General features: G+C 32.2%; 1 long non-coding RNA gene across 1 annotated transcript; it reads right to left on the bottom strand.

The window, feature by feature from the left end:
• Positions 1-15,604: 15,604 nt before the first annotated feature.
• LOC128289378 (uncharacterized) lies at positions 15,605-16,452 on the bottom strand. The gene is made up of 2 exons (XR_008279014.1): positions 16,402-16,452; positions 15,605-15,786 (listed from the first exon to the last, which is right to left on the bottom strand). It is a non-coding gene; the product is annotated as an uncharacterized LOC128289378 (long non-coding RNA).
• Positions 16,453-17,997: the final 1,545 nt, after the last annotated feature.

The raw sequence follows: 17,997 nt of genomic DNA, 5'->3' as shown, positions 1-17,997 counted from the left end.
CATTTTGTACTACACGTAATATAAATATATGAAAAATATATTTTGTACTACACTAACATTACTTGGATATAATATAAAAGAAATTCTAAATATATAGTTTTAAATTTTGACCAATTTTTAAAAAAATATTCAGGTATTAGCGGCATTTAATGCCGCAAATGATAGGCAATAGTGGCGTTTTCCAAAAAAATGCCACAAAATTTATTATACATTAGAGTAAAACGGCAGCATTTCCTCTGAATATTAGGGGCTTTAGCGGCGTTTCTATAATAAACGCCATAAATTGTATTAGAACGGCGTCGTTTTGTAGTGGATAAAAGAGGCGTTAGTGGCGCTTTGATTAAAACGCCGCAAAATGTCTCATTAGCGGCGCTTTGATGAAAACGCCACAAAGTTTCCTTATTTGAAACGGCGTCGTTTTTTCTCTCTTGAGGTTTATTCCCTTTACCCGAAATCAGTTCAGTTTTTTGCTAAGTCTTTTTTCCCCATTTTTGTTCTTCATTCCTTAAATCCCTAAAACAAAAAACATCACTTTCTTTTTCCCCAAATCATCCCCTAATTCCCCAAACCCGAAATCCCTAACATTTTCCCCAAATCCCATTTTTTCCCTAAATCTGTTTTCCCATCCCCGAAATCCCTAACTATTTTCCCTTTCCTCTCGTCTCGCTTGCAGTTATTCCCCGAAACCATTGCTTGTGTCCGATATCGACGTTGGAAGTGGTTCATCTGATTCTGCTGCACTCATCGTGTAAGTTAGGTACAAATTTGTTTTCCTCATTATTCTTTACTCGTTATACTTACAATACTTTTTCTTTGATTTTTCAGTGTTGTTGGATGGTATAGTCATCAAGCAAGAAATTGGTTTTTGTGGTTTTGAAATCCACCGCTTCATCGGGACCGATTTTGAGGTATGAATCTTGAACTTTGTCTTTGTCTGTCTTTGCCTTTTGATTTCTATTTTGGTTTCAAATCAATGTTCTTTTACTTCTATTTCATGGGTTCATTTTTGCCGTTTCTTTGTTGCGATTTTTGTAACCCCGCTTCATGGGAGACTGATTTGGTATGAATCTTTGCTTCAACATTTGTCTTTTGCTTTTTGCTTTTTTCATCTCGGTTTGGAGTGTGGTGTGTTTAATGTGTGGGTTTGGGGTGTTATTGGTTCAGTTTGCGTCTTTGGTCTAACCAAAGTAAAGTCGATCTCTTCTTTCCTCTCCCTTTATCTCACTTAAGATAATGCTTTAAACTTTTTCGGTGGCTTTCATTCTAATATGACTGTCCACATAGCCTCTTGGTCTCGTGTATAAAAATTGCTTTCTCGTCGATGTCCTGCATAAGAAAAATCTCGATTGGTGGATTTTAAATCTTGTGAAACCAGTATCCTAATTGCTAAGTCAACCATCAGGAAATAGGCACACATGAATTACTTCAATTATTTAATTCCCTAGGAAACTCTACAATAATTAGTTTAAATGATCGGTCTGAGGTCTGTGCTTGTAAATCCTTGAATGAGATAGATCTGTCCTTGGAATATGTAGTGTCTAGATATGACTGTCTTAAATTTGTTATTTTGCATGATTATTTGAGATCTGCTCTTAAATTTGTTATTCTGCATGATTATTTGAGATCTGCTTCTGTCAATGTACTTTCTGATTTCATTGCTCTCAAACGTAAGGCGCAAAAATATTTGAATTGTAGGAAAGAATAAAAAAAAAGAAATAATGTTTCGTAAAACACAAAATTTGTCGGCCAACTTGTTTTATGTTTGGAAATATTCGAATATAAATATTAAAATAGGAAAAAACCTACATTAGTCTCAAATCCAAATACCTTGTATTCTAATTTTGTAATTTGTAACCAAATTCAATACTAAAACTGAAATTACTTTGTACTGCCCATTGGATTTAATTCTAAAAATTCTCCATAAATATTTGCATCTAAGAATATAGTAATCACTAAATAATTCTTTATCCATTAATTTTATATATATATATATATATATAGAATAAATCTGCAAGAATTAGATGCTTTTGAAAGATCATTAATTAGGATCACTTCACTGAATATTGCTTACATTATTATTCATCATGCTTTTACTATTCTAACAGTCTTCACGATTCCAACTTTTGATTATTACATTGGAATAATGTAATTTTTAGTTTTTAATATTTAATTTAATAATTAATTTTTAAAGTTAAATTTTAATTTCTGAAGAAAATATTACTTAGGGCTGGAAAAGTATTTCCAACGAAAGTTTCATGAAATAAATTATTCACGATCGAAAATGTCTTTTAATCAAAATCGTTTTAGCGACTAAGGATTAGCATCAGAAACAGTGGTCCCCTTGGAACCCCACATTTTGTTAGTTTCTTGCTCCATAATTCTGAATGAAAATCATGCATGTAAATTTCCCTTGAAAAAGGCCAGATTTGTATAAGAGGAATGTCCTGTGGAGTCTTCCTTAGTCTATTCTCAGCCATTTGACATTTGTGACAAAAAATCATTTCTTTTCCATTCGCAATCAATGTTTAAAAATTGAAACACCAAGGGCCATCTTGTCGATTAAACTATACCAAATTTGAAGGTTGATTACTTAACTTATTTCTATGCATTCTCGCTTTAACTTACTTAAGAAATACTGCTTTTTTGACTCCAGCCTCTGTTTGCTGGTGAGAGTGGAGTAGACGGGGTTGTTGAAATACTACTTTGTCAGGTGAAAGGGGAACCAAGCATATCTTACATCAGTTCTAGGTACTATCGAGCACATGTGAATTGCATACTTTCTGGGCTTATTTATATGCATTTTCATGTTCAAATAATTAACAAATAATATTTTTCTGACTCCAGCCTCTGTTTCTTGGTGAGAGTGGAGTAGACCAGCTTGTTGAAATTATTAAGGTACGTTTTAGTTCAAAATTCTCATCAATAATAGTTTCATCATGATGATGTTGGAAAAATTGATCTTCTGGGGCTTCGATTTTGTACAGATTTAATTGCTGATTTTCCTTTCAAATATTGGATCATTTTACTTACTTCACATTTGCCATCTAGTTTTCTGCCTTATATTTTCTGTTATTTGCCATTCAGTTTGCCATGTTCCTTTTTTGGGCCTAATTTTATTTCCATGTTCTTTTGTAGAAATTAGTTATGAACAAGGTAATATATATAGATATAGTTTATTTCCATGTTCTTTTGTACAAATTAGTTATGAACAAGGTAATATATATAGATATAGTTTATTAATGAACAAGGTAATATATGCTTTCCATGTTCCTTTCAAATATGTTGTTTTATTTTAATATCAATTATTATTAATCTTAACTTTCATACAAACTTAAATTGGATAATAACACAAATATGGATTTATTTTTGTTATTAAACTGGGCCATTTTAGTCATGAAATAAACTTCTTTGCCACTTTAGTCATTTCAACATATACAATGATGGTGGTAGTTTGGATGATTGAGATGACATTGTACTGACCTTATCTTGATTTAATTCCGTAGCTTGCGTGTCTATTAAAATAACAATAATGGCCGACTTTTTCTCCAACATTATTTTAAAATTTTTATTTTATTTTGAAATTACCGAATTAAATTAAAATGTATTTAAAGTTTTATTTGAATATTTTATTTGATTTTAATTTAATCACGGAAAATATTTTGTCTACTTTTATTTTTTAAATTACCTAATTAAATTAAATTATCTTTAAAATTTTATTTTAAATATTTTACTTGATTTGAATTTAATCACTAAAAATATTTTGTATACTTTTATTTTAATTTTTAAATTACCTAATTAAATTAAATTGTATTTAAAGTTTTATTTTAAATATTTTTTAAATTTTAATTTAATTACAAAAATATTTTTCTACTTTTATGTTATTTTTTAAATTACCTAACTAAATTAAAATGTCTTTAAAGTTTTATTTTAAATATTTTACTTGATTTTAATTTAATCACTAAAAATATTTTGTCTACTTTTATTTTATTTTTAAATTACCTAATTAAATTATTTTTCTTTAAAGTTTTATTTTAAATATTTTACTTGATTTTAATTTAATCACTAAAAATATTGTCTACTTTATTTTATTTTTAAATATTTTATTTTATTTTTAATTCAAAATAATTAATTAACCCTAAACTTGTAAATTTAATCTAAACTTGTAAATAATTAATCAACACAATCACAATCCCATCAACAACTTACATAACTTACATAATACATAAATATATATCATATATTACATAAATTACATAAGATAAACAACTTACATAATTTACATAACTTACGTAACACATAAGTATATATTATATCGTACATAATTTACATAATTCGGATAACTTACATAATTTTCATAACTTACATATATAATACATAAATATATATCATATCGTATATAATTTACATAATTAGGATAACTTACACAATTTACATAACTTACATAATACATAAATATATATCATATCATAACTTACATAACTTAATTATACTTATAAATAAACAACTTACCTGTATAATTTATTGTAAACTTTAGATTTCAAGAACTACGAAATGGATAGGAGTTGGATGAATTTGTCAAGGGTAAGAAATGCCTATCGAAATGGAGTACAAACATTTCTAAATTTTGCATTTCAAAATGCAAGCCAAGAGAATATGATTCTTTGCCCTTGTAAGAAGTGTGGCAACATCAATTGGCATTATCGTGAAGCTGTCTACAAACATCTAATTGTTGATGGCTTTATCCGGGGGTATAAAAAATGGATTTTTCATGGAGAGTGTACATCTAGTGGAACTTCTTCAACTATTAATCCGACTTATCCTGATACTGCTTACCATCAGTATGTTAGACAAGATGCCATGGAAGGTATATTGCGGGATGCATTTAATATGCATAGTCATGGTGAGCAATCATTTCCACCTGACTTTATTGCATCCGATGATTGTAATATTGGTGGAAATGTTTTTGGCGAAACGGGAACAAGTGCACCTTATGAGGAGCCAAATGAAGAACCGGCGAAGTTCTACAATTTACTTAATGAAATGAACGAAGAACTTTACGAGGGATCAAAATATTCGAAATTGTCCTTCTGCATTCGTTTATTTCACTTAAAAATGTTTGGAAGGGTGGACTGGAAACTCTTTACAATGCTGCTAGAGTTTCTGAGAGAGATGTTTCCTTTTGCAAAAATCCCCCAATATTGTCAAGATATGAAGATACTAACAAAATATTTGGGCCTTGGGTACGATAAAATTCATAGTTTCCCAAATGACTTCATGTTGTACTGGGGTGATCAGAAGAACCAACAGTGTTGTAATGTTTACGGCAAGTCTCGTTGGATGAATGGGAATACAGAAGATGTGAATGCCGATGAAGGTGGGGCACAGTTAAGAAAGAAGCCAGTCAAGGTTTTGCGATACTTTCCCCTAATACCAAGACTTCAAAGACTTTTCATGTCGTCAAAGACGGCCGAATCTATGAGGTGGCATAATGATCAACGGATCGATGATGGATTATTAAGACATCCTGCGGATTCTTTAGCTTGGAAATCATTTGACATGAAATTTCCAAGCTTTGCAAGCGATCCTCGAAATGTGAGGCTTTGGCTAGCAGCTGACGGCTTTAATCCATTTAAAATCATGAGTACTTTGTACAGTACTTGGCCTGTGGTGCTTGTTTCTTACAATTTGCCTCCATGGATTTGCATGAAGCAATCTTCGTTTATTTTATCAATCATTATTCCTGGAGAGAAAGGTCCCGGAAATGATATTGACATCTATTTACAGCCACTTATTGAAGAGTTAAAACAATTATGGTCAGGTGTTGATACATATAATGTATTAAGAAAGGAGACACTACAGGAAAATAGGGCTTTAGCGTCGTTTTTAGTGGCGTTTTATTAAAAAACGCCGCCAAAATTTTAAAATTCAGAGCAATAGCGGCGTTCTGAAAAAAAATCTGGTAAAAACAGAGCAACAGCGGCGTTTTTTATGCGAAAAACCAGAGCATTAGCGGCGCTTTCGGTAAAACGCCGCTAAAAACCAGAGCATTAGCGGCGCTTTCGGTAAAACGCCGCGAAAAACCAGAGCATTAGCGGCGCTTTTGGTTAAACGCCGCTAAAAACCAGAGCATTAGTTGCGCTTTCTGTAAAACGCCGCTAAAAACCAGAGCATTAGCGGCGCTTTCTGTAAAACGCCGTTAAAAACCAGAGCATTAGCAGCGCTTTTGGTAAAACGCGCTAAAAACCAGAGCATTAGCGGCGCTTTCGGTAAAACACCGCTAAAAACCAACGCATTAGCGGCGCTTTCGGTAAAACGCCGCTAAAAATCTCATAACCCCTAAACCTCAAAAAGAATCATAAACACTAATCTATAACCTCTAAAACAATAATTATTAAAATTTATGATTATACAATATATTAAATATTTTCTTATATAAACATAAAAGAGTAGATAGTATTGAATTTAAAATATTGAATTAATTATCATTATAGTTTAAGGTTTATGGTTTAAGATATATGGTTTAAAGCAGGTTTAATTATGAGTTAACTATGGTTTAAGGTTTAGGAGTTAACTAGTATTTGAAGGTTTATGATGAATTCGGGGTTTATGGATTATGATTTAGGGTTTAAAGGTTAGGGTTAAAGTTTAGAATGAGACAATTATTAACTTCTTAAGAGATAATTTCCTTTCTAGATTCTTACCTGGGATGCTATTAAGAAAGGGTGATTTTGAATGTGGAATTAGCATTTGTTGAACTATGTATAAATTCCAAGCTTATATAACATAGAAATATCTTCTGAGTGGACATTATAACTAGAGTGTTCCAATAGAGAATTAATTGTTTTATTAAAGTTATGCAACTTTGTATAAATAATAATGCTATTGTGTATTTTAATTATCTATTTTTTTGTTTAAATATATTTAGATTAAATAGAATGCTGAAATAAAATATGTTAAAATTAAGTTTAGGTTAAGGGTTTAAGGAAATGATACTATTAGCTAGAAATTAACTGAAGAACATTTGGATTTTACTAAGATTCATGTTATTTTGTATATACGTACTCATAATATTATTTAATATAAGAATAATATATATATGTGTGTGTGTGTGTGTTTTAATTTGTACTACACTAACATTGGCCACACGAATTCCCAAAAATATGTTTATTATGGTTTAGGGTTAACAGTTTTTAGAGTACTTTATAGTTTGGGCTTTATGGTCTAGGAGTTATGGTTGGTTTAGGGGTTACCGAATGGTTTTGGGGTTTAAAGTTTGGGATGAGGGGGGTTGTGTTTGTGGTCTAAGGTTTAGGGTTTAGAGTATCAGGTTTAGGGTTTTAAATTTAGAGTATAATTTTGGATTTTAATTTAGAAGAAAAATGTATATAAGATAAATATATATAAAATATTATTTTAAAATATATATAAATATATATATGAAAAGTGGTTTAGTGTGCAATTGTGTACATGAACTGTAATTTGATCTAGATCTTGTAAAATATTTACACGTTATTGATATAATAAAAACATCATGTTTTTATTTAATTAATTTATATGCATACATAATATGTATTTTAAAATGTGTATTAAATCAAAATTAAAGTTTCAACTATAGTTAGGGTTTTAGGGTTTATATATAATTTAAAAGAAATTCTAAATATATAGTTTTAAATTTTGATCAATTTCTATAAAATATATAGAAAATAGCGTGCTTTTTAGAAAAGCATACAAAATTTCATTATACATTAGAGTAAAAGCGTGCGTTTCCTATGAATAGTAGTGACTTTAGCGGCATTTCTATAATAAACGCCACAACGCGTATTAGAACGGCGTCGTTTTATAGTGTAGATAAAATAGGTGTTATTGGCGCTTTTTTGAAAATGCCATAAAAGGTCTTATTAGCGGTAGCGTTTGAAAACATACAAATTTTCCTTATTTGAAGCAGCGCGTTTTTTTCTCCTGAGGTTTATGCCCTTTTCCCGAAATCGGTTTCATTTTTTTGCTAAGTCATTTTCCCCCATCTCGTCTTCCTTCCCCAAATCCCTAAAACAAACACCTCTTTCTCTTTCCCCAAATCATCCCCTAATTCCCCAAACCCGAAATCCCTAACATTTTCCCCAAGTCCCCTTTTTTTTCCCTTAATCTGTTCCCCCATACCCAAAATCCCTAACATTTGATTAATTTGTCTTTTCAATTTCTGAAGGTGTTTTGGAGGGTGAAAGAAGCTTGGTTTTTGATTGAGTGAAGACGAGTCTGATTGTAAGATTGGCGAGAAATGGTATGATCGCAACTCTTTTCGGAGCTCTTTTTATTGCATGCAAATGTTTTATTCGAGTTTCGTTGTTTTCTTGTTAATTTTAAAAAAAAAATTCTCCTTTTCATTCCTCATTTCATATGAGTATTTGTTTGATTTCAAGTCTGTTTTGTTGTACTTTTCTAGATATTGTTTTGAATTTTTTTTAATGAATTAATGTGCTTACATGGAGTTTTTATTTTCTCACGAAGTTGAATGTTGTTAGTTGAATGGTACTTTGGTGTGCCAGAAATTTAAAAATGTGGATGGTTTGTGCTTTATATATGCATAATTGCAAATATGATAGCTTCTATCGTGTTGGAGCTTTGAGAAATTTAAAATTTTATGTTTTAACAGTTATTGTGATGATGGTTTGTTTTAGACATATAACTGGTGATTTATACTTGGTTTCGTTAGGTTGGAATTTGAAGAATTAAAATGCATTAGTAAAAATAATCTGATTATCGCTTGCCTTTGAAATGCGGTTATGGTGATTAATCTTAGGTTCCTTTCTTTTCACGACTTTTAAGGCATTTAAATGTGTTTTAAGGATGCAGATATGTTGGTTAGTGTAAGGTTCCATTATTTAGTAGCTTTGAGGAATTTAAATGTTGTAATCAATGTTGCCGTGCTATGCGTGTAGCCCAAATATGGAGGTATACTGATTTATGTTAGTTTTGTATGTAAAGTTGTAACGCCCCCACACCCGAAACCATCACCGGAGTCAAGCTTGAGGTGTTACTAAACTTATCTTACCTTTTAAACAACTCTAAATCACTTATTTTAATTTTCAGAATAAACTGTTTTTCTGCGTCATAGTTACTTAAAAATTCATTTATCGAGTTTCAAAACTCAAAATTAAGATCCGTAAATTTTTCATGAAACTATACTCATATATATATCTACTAATTTTTTTTCTAGAATTTTTGACTTATCCAATTAGTACAGTTTATTAGTTAAAGTTTCCCCTGTTTCAAAACTTGACTGCACTGACCTCTTCTTACTACAAACCATTTTTCTTCCTGTACAAAATTCATATGACTAAGTAGTTTGTTTCTATCAAAAATAGATTCAACAAGAATTATAACCATATAAATTATACCTTCTAATTAGTTTTGTACAATTTATGGTGAATTTCAAAAGTTGAAATAGGGGATCCAGAAATCGCTCTGACCTGTTTCACTAAAACTTAGATATATCATGAAATATAATACCTTTACCTATTTTTCTTATTCCATAAGAAAATATACATAATAAGATTTAATTTCATATATTATTCATCTTCAAACTATGTTTATACAATTTTAGTGATTTTTCAAAGTTACGTCATTGTTGTTACTTGAATCTGTTTTTAGGTTACTTTCACATTTTCATAATTTTCATGTGATAATCACCATTCAATCATACATATTAATAAACATGCATATCATCGGCCATTTTATTAGCTAATCACTAGCAAGTATTTACACATCATTCATTGTTCATATTATACCAAAAGTGGCTAAGTTTCTATACATGCCATACCCAAAACAAAACGTCTAGTTATACCGAGTTATTTCTTTGATAGTGTGATCGGCCTCCGACATTTCCTTCGATCCCGAGTGACTAGATAAGTACTATAAGAAGAAGAAAATAAAGAGATTAAGCACTAGGCTTAGTAAGCTTACAAGCAAATAAATCACAACATTCAACATAATGGATAATTATGCATAATATCATCTAACATCATAAATTTCTTTACTTCTCAATTTTTATCTTCTTCTTTATTCCCTTACCTTCTTTCTTACGACCTTTCCTTTTCATAAGTATAATCTACTTTTCCTTTGCTGTTAATTCACTGTAATTTAACTCGTATCCTGACCCGTTGAACCACTCGGAATACTAAGGATACTAGGGTCGCTTCTGTCTATCAATATCACGCCAATGCCATGTCTTTGACATGGACTTACATGAATTATTCTGTCTCCAATGCCATATATAATATGGACTTACATGGCTCAATCTGTCTCCAAAGCCATATTTCTAATATGGACTTACATGGCTCATTTCATTACATCTGTCAACCCTAATATCCTAACATTCCTAGGGTTCAACCGGGCTTTCTAACACTTTTCCTCTGTCACTTCACCTTAAATTCGACTTTAAATATTTTCATAACATAGTATATAAATGCTGTAAATTGACAATAATAATGCAAAATAAAAGAATATTGCATTTATTTTTTGTAAACTTACCTCGATACAAAATGTGACTAAACTTTACAATTTAGTCCTTTACTTTTCTTTTCCCGATCTACTCTCGAATTTCGCTCTTCTTGATCTATAATAGCAAATTTAGCTTATTTAATATCAACATTTATCAAAACAACCCTTTACTCAAACTTTGGAAAAATTACATTTTGCCCTAAACTTTCACATATTTGCACTTTTGCCCCAAGGCTCGTAAATTAAACTTCATCCTATTTTCTTATGTTTTATGACATGCTGATCATTTTTCCTTCTATGGCAACATCAAATTCACACACTAACATGTACTTATGACTATTAGGTATTTTTACCGATTAAGCCTTTTACTCGTTTTCACTTAAAACCAAGTAGCACAAGTTGTCTAACATAATTTAAAACCTCATATTCCATCATAAAACATCAAAATACACAAATTTCACCTATGGGTATTTTTCCAAATTTGATTCCTAACTTAAATTATTGCTAGCATAAGCTTTATCGAGCTAAGGGACTTCAAAAACGTAAAGATCATTAAAAACGGGGCTTGGAATCACTTACTATGAAGCTTGAAAGTTGAAGAAACCCCAGCTATGGAGAGAGGTAAGGTTCTGCTGGTAACTTGAAGAAGATGATACAATTTTATCATCTTTTTTACCTTTTTATTAATGTTAATAACCAAATGACCAAAATGCCCCTCCTTACTAAACTTTCAAAAATTCCTTCCATGTCCTAATTTTGTCCATGAACTTAAAATTGGTCAAATTACCATTTAAGATCTCCTAATTAATATTCCAAAATAATTTCATACTAAAAACTTCTAGAATGCAAGTTTTGCAAATTATTCGATTTAGTCCCTAACCTCAATTTAAGCACTTTATGCATAGAATTTTATCACGAAATTTTCACACAATCATGTAATCATACCATGAACCTCAAAATAATAATAAAATATTTTTATTTTATTTTTTTACCCTAATTTGTGGTTTCGCAACCACTTTGTTCCGTTTAGGCCCTATTTTGAATGTTACATTTCTCCCCCTTTAGGGATTTTCGTCCGAAAATCTTACCGTGAAGAGATATGGGTACTATTTTAGCATAGCCTCTTGGGTTCCCATGTAGCCTCGTCTACCCCATGTCTATTCCATAGTACTTTCACAAGTACAATACTTTTGTTCCTTAATTGCTTTACCTCTCGAGCTAGAATCTTTCTGGGTTCTTCACCGTAAGTCATGTCTGGTGAATCTCAACATCTGTTTGAGAAATCACATGTGACGGATCTGAACGATAACGACGTAGCATAGACACATGAAATACATTATGAATCTTCTCTAACTCAATCGGTAAAGCTAACCGATATGCTAATGGCCCGACTCTCTCAATCACTTCAAACGGTCCAATAAAACGTGGACTTAGTTTGCCTTTCTTGCCAAATCGAGAACTTTCTTCCACGGGATACTTTCAAAAAACTTTGTCACCAACTTGATATTCGATCTCTTTTCTTTTTAAATCGCATACGACTTACATGCATGCAAGTCGCTTTTAAACAATTTCGATAACTTTCACTTTTCTTCCGTTTCTTTAACTAGATCAACCCCAGAATCGGCTTTCTTTAAGCTCATCCAATATAAAGGTGTGCGGCATTTACGTCCATACAAAGCTTCATAAGGTGCCATCTTCAAACTCGATTGATAACTATTATTGTAGGCAAACTCTACTAATGGTAAATATTTTTCCCAATTGCCTTGAAATTCCAATTACACAACATCTAAGCATATCTTCAAGTACGAATAACTCTCTCGGTCGACCGTCGGTTTGAGGGTGGAAAGTCGTACTAAAACTCAACTTTGTGCCCAAAGCCTTCGTAATTTCTTCCAAAAGCGTGAAGTAAATCTTGGATCTCTGTCTAAAATGATCGATAATGGTACCTTGTGTAGTTTGACTATCTCGACATATACAACTCGGCCAACTTGTCAAGTGAATAATCCATCTGTTGGGATAAAATGAGCCGACTTCGTTAACTTATCAATCACAACCTATACTGCATCTTTCTTTCTCGGTGTAAACGGCAATCTTGTCACAAAATCCATAGTAACTCGATCCCATTTCCACTCAGGGACTAGCACAGGCTGCAATAAACATGAAGGTACGATGTTCGACCTTTACCTCTTCGATGATCAAACATCTAAAACAAACTCAAATGTCCCTTTTCATTCCTACCCACCAAGTACATTTTTTTAAATCACTATACATCTTTATACTACCGGATGAATAGACAAAGAACTACTATTTGCTTCTGTAAAATCTTTGAATAAGCTCATCATTCTTGGTATGCATACCTGTCTCGGAACATCAAACAACCGTCGAATCGATCCAAAATTTGACTCTACATCCGACTCAGACCGATCTCTTTTGGTTAACAACTCACTTTGTCATTTTTTTTTTGAGCTTCACAAATTTCTTCAAGAAACATCGATTTAGCTCTCAACTTAGCTAAGATAAAACCATCATCTGATAAGGCTAGACTAGTGTTCAAAGCTCTTAATGCAAATAAAGATTTCCTACTCAAAGCATCAGCAACAACGTTTGCCTTACAGGTGATAATCGATCACTAGCTCATAATCTTTAATCAACTCTAACCATCTTCTTTGCCTCAAATTCAAATCTTTTGAGTCATCAAATATTTTAAACTTTTGTGATCGGTGAATATGTGGCACTTCTCACCGTACAAATGATGTCTCCAAATCTTCAAATAAAAACAATGGCGGCTAGCTCTAAATCATGTGTCGGATAGTTCTTCTCATGTGGCTTTAGTTGTCTAGAGGCATAAGCAATTACCTTCCTTCCTGCATAAGTACACAACCAAGTCCATTCATGGACGCATCATCATAAATCACAAACTCCTTACGGTTCTAGTTGCACTAAAGCAGAGCTTTAGTCAACAATGCTTTTAACTTGTCAAAACTCTATTGACACTTCTCATCCATTCAAACTTGACATCCTTTCGCAGCAATCTTGTCAGCGGGGTAGCTATCATGGAAAATCCCTCTACAAATCGCCTATAATATCCGGCAAGACCAAGAAAACTTCTAACTTTTGATACATTTCTAGGAGGCTTCCAATCAACAATGGCTGAAATCTTGCTCGGATCAACCTTAATACCTTCACCTGAAACAATATGTCCAAGAAAACCAACTTCTCGTAACCAGTACTCACTTTTGCTGAACTTGACATACAACTGATTATCTTTCAGAATCTGTAAAACTGTTCTCAAATGCTCTGCATGCTCAGTCTCATCATGAGAATAAATCAAGATATCATCAATAAATAAAACTACAAACTTATCCAAGTACGGTCTGAAAATTCGGTTCATTAAGTCCATGAAAATGGCAGGAGCATTAGTCAAGTCAAATGGCATCACAAGGAACTCATAATGACCATACCTAGTCCGGAAAGCAGTCTTCAAGACATCTGACTCTTTAACTCACAACTGATAATATCCGGATCTCAAATCTATCTTGAAAAACACAGTAGCTCCCTTCAATTGATCAAACAGATCATCAATTCTAGGCAATGGATACTTGTTCTTTACTGTTACCTTGTTAAGTTGCCGATAATTTAAGCACAATCTCATCGATCCGTCATATTACCTTGTTTCAATTCCAGGAATTCCTTTCTCTTATGGTCAATAAACCTCTGACTGATGTACTTTTTACGAAATTCTTCCTGAAAGAAATCCCAAGTGACCCTCTCTTTCGGTACAACTGATACAAGTGTCTTCCACCAGTAGTAGGCTGAGTCTCTAAGAAGTGATACTACACATTTCATACATTCCTCGGGTGTATAAGATAATTCGTCAAAGACTCGATAGTATTTTCTAACCAAAATTCGCTCTTTTCGCATCATCATCTTTTGTTGCTCGGAACTCTTTCGCCCTTGTTTCTGATTCTATCAATGGTGGTTTTCTCTTACCACTATACCGTGGATCGGTAAAGCTTGAGCTACATGGGTAGCCCGAGAATCATGAGGGGTGGAGGTCTAGCTCGCCGGATTCGTCTGAACGAACTCGCAAACAAATCATTCAAAGCTCGGAAGAGAGCTTCTCGAGTCACTCCTCACGATCAACTATTCTGGCCTATTCTCGGATGGCGCGCCTTACGTGGAAGCAAAGCATTACTTTCTACATCATCATCATGGCTGCCCGGATCCATTACTATAAAACAAAATATTTAAAAAAATCGTCAAGAGTCGTCACACTATCAAAATACAAGTATGGCATGTATAGCTAGACTTTTCTCACACTAACTGCTCCGAGAACCGACTAAACCTGCTCGATACCAATAAATGTAACACTCTTTACCCGAGATGTTGCGAGAATCTAGCACGAGGCATTACTAAACTTATTCTATCCCTTAAATAGGTTTAAATTGTATATTTAAGCATTTGAATGTGCTGCCATTCTGCGTCGTAGTCGCCTAAAATTCATATCTTGAGTTCCGAAACTCGAAATTAAGATCCGTAAATTTTTCATGAAACTATACTCATATATATATCTACTAATTTTTTTCTAGAATTTTTGACTTATCCAATTAGTACAGTTTATTAGTTAAAGTTTCCCCTGTTTCAAAACTCGACTGCACTGACCTCTTCTTACTACAAACCATTTTTCTTCCTGTACAAAATTCATATGACTAAGTAGTTTATTTCTATCAAAAATAGATTCAACAAGCATTATAACCATATAAATTATACCTTCTAATTAGTTTTGTACAATTTATGGTGAATTTCAAAAGTTGAAATAGGGGATCCAGAAATCGCTCTGACCCTGTTTCACTAAAACTTAGATATATCATGAAATATAATACCTTTACCTATTTTTCTTATTCCATAAGAAAATATACATAATAAGATTTAATTTCATATATTATTCATCTTCAAACTATGTTTATACAATTTTTAGTGATTTTTCAAAGTTACGTCATTGCTGTTACTTGAATCTGTTTTTAGGTTACTTTCACATTTTTCATAATTTTCATGTGATAATCACCATTCAATCATACATATTAATAAACATGCATATCATCGGCCATTTTTATTAGCTAATCACTAGCAAGTATTTACACATCATTCATTGTTCATATTATACCAAAAGTGGCTAAGTTTCTATACATGCCATACCCAAAACAAAACGTCTAGTTATACCGAGTTATTTCTTTGATAGTGTGATCGGCCTCCGACATTTCCTTCGATCCCCGAGTGACTAGATAAGTACTATAAGAAGAAGAAAATAAAGAGATTAAGCACTAGGCTTAGTAAGCTTACAAGCAAATAAATCACAACATTCAACATAATGGATAATTATGCATAATATCATCTAACATCATAAATTTCTTTACTTCTCAATTTCTATCTTCTTCTTTATTCCTTACCTTCTTTCTTACGACCTTTCCTTTTCATAAGTATAATCTACTTTTCCTTTGCTGTTAATTCACTGTAATTTAACTCGTATCCGACCCGTTGAACCACTCGGAATACTAAGGATACTAGGGTCGTTCTGTCTATCAATATCTCGCCAATGCCATGTCTTTGACATGGACTTACATGAATTATTCTGTCTCCAATGCCATATATAATATGGACTTACATGGCTCAATCCTGTCTCCAAAGCCATATTTCTAATATGGACTTACATGGCTCATTTACATTACATCTGTCAACCCTAATATCCTAACATTCCTAGGGTTCAACCGGCTTTCTAACACTTTTCCTCTGTCACTTCACCTTAAATTCGACTTTAAATATTTTCATAACATAATATATAAATGCTGTAAATTGACAATAATAATGCAAAATAAAAGAATATTGCATTTATTTTTGTAAACTTACCTCGATACAAAATGTGACTAAACTTTACAATTTAGTCCTTTACTTTTCTTTTCCCCGATCTACTCTCAATTTCGCTCTTCTTGATCTATAATAGCAAATTTAGCTTATTTAATATCAACATTTATCAAAACAGCCCTTTACTCAAACTTTGGAAAAATTACATTTTGCCCCTAAACTTTCACATATTTGCACTTTTGCCCCAAGGCTCGTAAATTAAACTTCATCCTATTTTCTTATGTTTTATGACATGCTGATCATTTTTCCTTCTATGGCAACATCAAATTCACACACTAACATGTACTTATGACTATTAGGTATTTTTACCGATTAAGCCTTTTACTCGTTTTCACTTAAAACCAAGTAGCACAAGTTGTCTAACATAATTTAAAACCTCATATTCCATCATAAAACATCAAAATACACAAATTTCACCTATGGGTATTTTTCCAAATTTGATTCCTAACTTAAATTATTGCTAGCATAAGCTTTATCGAGCTACTAGGGACTTCAAAACGTAAAGATCATTAAAAGCGGGCTTGGAATCACTTACTATGAAGCTTGAAAGTTGAAGAAACCCCAGCTATGGAGATAGGTAAGGTTCTGCTGGTAACTTGAAGAAGATGATACAATTTTATCATCTTTTTTACCTTTTATTAATGTTAATAACCAAATGACCAAAATGCCCTCCTTACTAAACTTTCAAAATTCCTTCCATGTCCTAATTTTGTCCATGAACTTAAAATTGGTCAAATTACCATTTAAGATCTCCTAATTAATATTCCAAAATAATTTCATACTAAAACTTCTAGAATGCAAGTTTTGCAAATTATTCGATTTAGTCCCTAACCTCAATTTAAGCACTTTATGCATAGAATTTTATCACGAAATTTTCACACAATCATGTAATCATACCATGAACCTCAAAATAATAATAAAATATTTTTTATTTTATTTTTTTTACCCTGAATTTGTGGTTTCGCAACCACTGTTCCGTTTAGGCCCTATTTCGGAATGTTACAAAAGTAATCAGAATGATTACTTTCTTAGTCAAGAATATAAGGTGCATTACGTGACGTTTGATTAGGTTCGAATTAAGGAATGTAAATACTTTAATAAAAGTAATGGTGACAATTATGTACATTAGACATACAAAATGTTAATTTATGCTAGGTTCTCTCGTCTGTCGGAAGTTCAAGGAATTTAAAATCCTAATGAAAGCAAATGACTAAATTGGATGATCATGCACCTTAGATATGTACATGCTGATTTATTTTAGGTTTAATTATGCTGAAAATTGAGGATTTTAATTATTAATGAATGCAATCTTGACGGTTATGTGCCTCGGGTGGCGGAACATGGTGATCCATGTCATATTCAAGCAATTTGGAGCTTTGGCATTAGCAATTTCCATGAGTGATATGCTGATTTAAACCATTTGCATTTACCAATTTGTTGGTTTTTCTGTATATTCCTTTGGTTATGCACTAGTTGATGGTGCGAGAGTCAATCGATTGTAGAAGTTGGGTACAATCCGTCTAAAATATGCACTAGTTGATGGTCCGAGAGTCAATCGACCATATAAGTTGGGTAGAATCG

This window comes from Gossypium arboreum, chromosome 1, assembly GCF_025698485.1.
Source record: "Gossypium arboreum isolate Shixiya-1 chromosome 1, ASM2569848v2, whole genome shotgun sequence".
Lineage (NCBI taxonomy): Eukaryota > Viridiplantae > Streptophyta > Magnoliopsida > Malvales > Malvaceae > Gossypium > Gossypium arboreum.
The sequence above is the reverse complement of the archived record's forward strand: the minus strand, read 5'-3'. Positions and strand labels throughout refer to the sequence as shown.